The sequence below is a fragment of the Limulus polyphemus genome, unplaced genomic scaffold, assembly GCF_000517525.1.
Source record: "Limulus polyphemus unplaced genomic scaffold, Limulus_polyphemus-2.1.2 Scaffold2571, whole genome shotgun sequence".
Taxonomy (NCBI): Eukaryota; Metazoa; Arthropoda; class Merostomata; order Xiphosura; family Limulidae; genus Limulus; species Limulus polyphemus.
This window is the reverse complement of record NW_013668181.1, coordinates 95,565-100,247: the sequence shown is the minus strand read 5'-3', so window position 1 is coordinate 100,247 and position 4,683 is coordinate 95,565.

The following is a 4,683-nucleotide window of genomic DNA, read 5'->3' as shown; positions in this document are numbered from 1 at the left end:
AGAGAGAATTCCCATGGAAATTATGAATAGATTCTTATATCATCATTTTTTTTTCAGAAATCTTCTCCTTACAGCCTATTTTTATAGCGAAAAAAATAACCCAAGGTAAACGATATATTCCTCCACTCTAGAAAATCTTGATGTACTTACGAAAGTTTTAGTTATATACTTCTTGGATCCTCCAGTTGGTCTCCTCCTATTTCGAGGTTCTAGTCTCCTCCTATTTCGAGGTTCTATATCCTGTTGTGCCCTTCAAAGATCCTGATCTTTTATTTCCTAGTACGTTAATTTTCTTCACGTGAGGATAAAAGGTGTCGTACCTTCAACAGGAAATTAGAATAACCCTACAAAGTCCACAGGGAAAAAAAATCCTTATCTAAGTTTTTTTATCTCAAAAGAAGGTTGTTCTTTAGGTTGTTCTTGTGTGTCGCGTGAATTTGTTGTTCTTATATTGTTTTGAGTACACAGATACCAATGGCGTTGTGTAAGTGGTATTTTCTTCTTCTCTCTTAAGTTCTTTAAAATAAAAAAAAGGAGACTTACGAGTGTTTCCTGCGCGTTGAATATTTGAGACACTGTCCTAATCTTAATTTTGTGACCTTGAAGTGACTGAACACTAAAATCATCAAACCAAAGCGTTTCGTATTCTCTAATTCTTGATTCTTATAATCGCGCTTTTCAAATTTTACGTTACTGCATCAGAAAAGCGCGTTTAAAATAGCACGTGCATTCGTAATTCAAATACATATTTTCAACTTTCCATTATTTATTCATATTTTATAGTGGCAATTAAAAGGCGGCTCAGAGGTAACCTTCAAGGTTTACAACGCTAGAATTTGTGATTCGATCGTCTCGGCGGATAGCATTTGCGCTGAAATAAAACCACAAAAAGTCTCCGAATTCAAGGCCTGGCATGGCCTGGTGGTTAGGGCACTTGACGCTCAATCTGAGGGTCACAGGTTCTAATCCCCGTCACACCAAACATGCTCGCCCTTTCAACCAACAGGACTTTGTATTGTAACGGTCAATCACACTATTCGTTGGTTAAAGGGTAGCCCAAGCGTTGGCGGTGATTGGTGTTGACTAGTTGCCTTCCCTCTAATCTATCACTCTTAAACTAGGGACGAATAGCACAGATAGCCTTCGTGTAGCTCTGTGCAAAATTCAAACCAATCTGATTTCAAATGGTCTTAGATATAAAGTAACTGATTTCACTCAAGTTATAACAACTTCAAGAAAATGAAAACATCCCATGGGTAAGCTTCAACTGTCAATGATAAATAGATGGTTTTGGGTCACCCTCATCTGGAATTTCACTGTCTATATATGAATATAGTTTGATATCCAGCTAAAAGTAACGACATGCTACACGTAACTTAGGTAGGTCTTGTACAGTGTTGTGTAATATTGTTATATTTATGAATAAAAGACTTGTTGTTGTCAGGCTAATGCCAGTTGTCTTAAACTTTTAATTCGATGTATCTTACCATAATGCTTTATACTTCTTTAAGAGGGTAAAAACAAATGAATAGAATGTATAAGCAGCGTTATAAAGTTTAGAAGGTTTCTTATGATTCATTTACCCCAATGAGATATATTACTGAAAGAATAGTTGTTCTTAAGTTTTACCATTGCTACAGAAAACCTGATTCATTTACCCCAATGAGATATATTACTGAAAGAATAGTTGTTCTTAAGTTTTACCATTGCTACAGAAAACCTGATTCATTTACCCCAACGAGATATATTACTGAAAGAATAGTTGTTCTTAAGTTTACCATTGTTACAGAAAATCTGATTCATTTACCCCAATGAGATATATTACTGAAAGAATAGTTGTTCTTAAGTTTACCATTGCTACAGAAAACCTGATTCATTTACGTTTTCTTGCGAAATCTCATAAAACAATCTCTAATTTATTCAAACAATTAGAATATTAGGTTACGACAGTTGTAAATTATGAATCATTAAGAGTGGACACCAGGAAATCAACGCTATGTTTTAAAATGGAAATCATGAGATAAAAGAAAAGTCATGTTTTGTCCCTGCACTTGACCTCGTTGTCCAGCTTTTTTTTCTTTCTAATTTGTATTTTAGTGTTATTACTGGTGAGCTTGAATAACTTATAGATCTTTCTTCCACCTCTGCTTCTCGTCCAAACTTGTTGCTTTGGCCTCGGGTACCAAAGCTCAAGTTGAGTTTAAGAAAAGGCTTAACTAAGACTAATGCCTTTTTTATATGTTAGGGGGCGTTGCTTGTTACCCAAAGTGCTTCGTTCTTTTTCAAGTGAAACTGTTGTTTGACGTTGCTGATAGATTTTACATATAAGAATGTGTTAGAAAATTAAGTTTTGTTCGATGTTTGTAAGTATATGTAAACATACAGAAATTCGAATCTTCGATTGAAGACATTATTATCATCTCATATATTTCATGAGTGCAAGTGAATGTTAGTGACTTCTTTTTTTTTTTTTGCACCTCAGTGGTATGTCTGCGAACTTACAACGCTAGAAACCAGGTTCCGATACCCGTGGTGGGCAGAGCACAGATAGCCTATTGTGTAGCTTTATGCTTGACTTCAAACAAACTTTTTTTTGCCCCTCAGTGGCACAGCGGTATGTCTGCGGACTTACAACCCTAGAAACTGGGTTTAGATACTCGTGGTGGGCAGAGCACAGATAGCCTATTGTGTAGCTTTGTGCTTAACTTTTTTTTTATGGAGCCAGTTTCATGGCAAACAGGAACTACTGTTCAGCATGAAAATTACTCGTAATTTTACTGAGAATTTATATTCTACTTCTGTGTTTTTAAGCTGGAAAGTAGCTGTTTTGTGCTAAGAAATTGGCTCCATCAAAATCCCCCCCCCCCTGCAGAGGCTCAGTGGGCAGTTTAAGGGCTCACAACCCCTAAAAACATGATTTTGATACTCGTGGTGGACACAGCACAAATAGCCCATTATGTAATTTTGTGCTCAACAACAAACAAGCAAACAAATACAAATAATCAAAATGTCATTAAATGTACTTATAACACTTATAAAATAATAATAAAATAATCTCTACAACCGAAGACATAGACTTAACTGTAAGTTTATTTCAACCACTTTTGTAAAAAACGTTTCCTGTTTAATCTATCTGTCCATTCATCTACCGTCACACCAAACATGCTCGCCCTTTCAGCCGTGGGGGCGTTATAATGTGACGACCAATCCCACTATTCGTTGGTAAAAGAGTAACCCAAGAGTTGGCGGTGGGTGGTGATGACTAGCTGCCTTCCCTCTAGTCTTACACTGCTAAATTAGAGACGGCTAGCGCAGATAGTCCTCGTGCAGCTTTGCGCAAAATTCAAAACAAACAAACAAACAAACCATTCATCTATCTAAACGGATAGAGGGAATCTAGATTTATTTCCAATATGAAGAAACTATTTAATATATAGGACGAGTAGTCATCAAGTACACACGAATTTAGAGCTCGGATTATGTACAGCTTTCTTGTATATAGTCCTGCTTATGGAGTCAAACCCTTAGTAACGTTATACTTTCGACTGGGCTTGAGTTCAGGCCATTTAATTGATAGCTCCTGCTTCTGCTCCGTCCCTCTAGTGGCACGTCTGATAATACCCGTGTTGTAGCGAAAGTATTTCATATTCAAAGTTAACCATTTTCAACCGTTATGAATTTGTTGTTCAAGTCTTGTTTCTAACTGTCTATTACGTTAAAAAAAATATTGAACTTACAACTCGTGTGTAAGTGATCACTGGCTGCGAACAGGTATGTAGAAATAAATGACTTTTTCATCTATAGTCGTCTACATATACGAAATGACAGCAATGTTGTAAAAACAACCAGTCTTTTGTAACGAGAAAGGAGAAGAGACACATGCTTACTCATTAGACATGAATATATGACACTGAGTTGACTTTAGGTGTGTTTGTTTTAGCGCTTAAGGTGTCGTTTAAGTTGACTTTACGTGTGTTTGTTCCAGCGCTTAATGTGTCGTTTAAGTATATTTTATACTTGTTCTAACGCCTAAGATGTCGTTTAAGTTCACTTTACACGTGTTTGTTCCAGCGCTTAATGTTGTTTAAGTTTATTTTACATGCGTTTATTTGTTCTAGCGCTTAAGGTGTCGTTTAAGTTGAGTTTACATGTGTTTGATCTAACGCTTAAGGTGTCGTTTAAGTATATTTTATACTTGTTCTAACGCTTAAGATGTCGTTTAAGTTCACTTTACATGTGTTTGTTCCAGCGCTTAATGTTGTTTAAGTTTATTTTACATGGGTTTATTTGTTCTAGCGCTTAAGATGTCGTTTAAGTTGACTTTACATGTGTTTGATCTAACGCTTAAGGTGTCGTTTAAGTATAATTTATACTTGTTCTAACGCTTAAGATGTCGTTTAAGTTCACTTTACATGTGTTTGTTCCAGCGCTTAATGTTGTTTAAGTTTATTTTACATGGGTTTATTTGTTCTAGCGCTTAAGGTGTCGTTTAAGTTGACTTTACATGTGTTTGATCTAACGCTTAAGATGTCGTTTAAGTATATTTTATACTTGTTTTAACGCTTAAGATGTCGTTTAAGTTGACTCTACATGTGTTTGATCTAACGCTTAAGGTGTCGTTTAAGTATAATTTATACTTGTTTTAACGCTTAAGATGTCGTTTAAGTTGACTCTACATGTGTT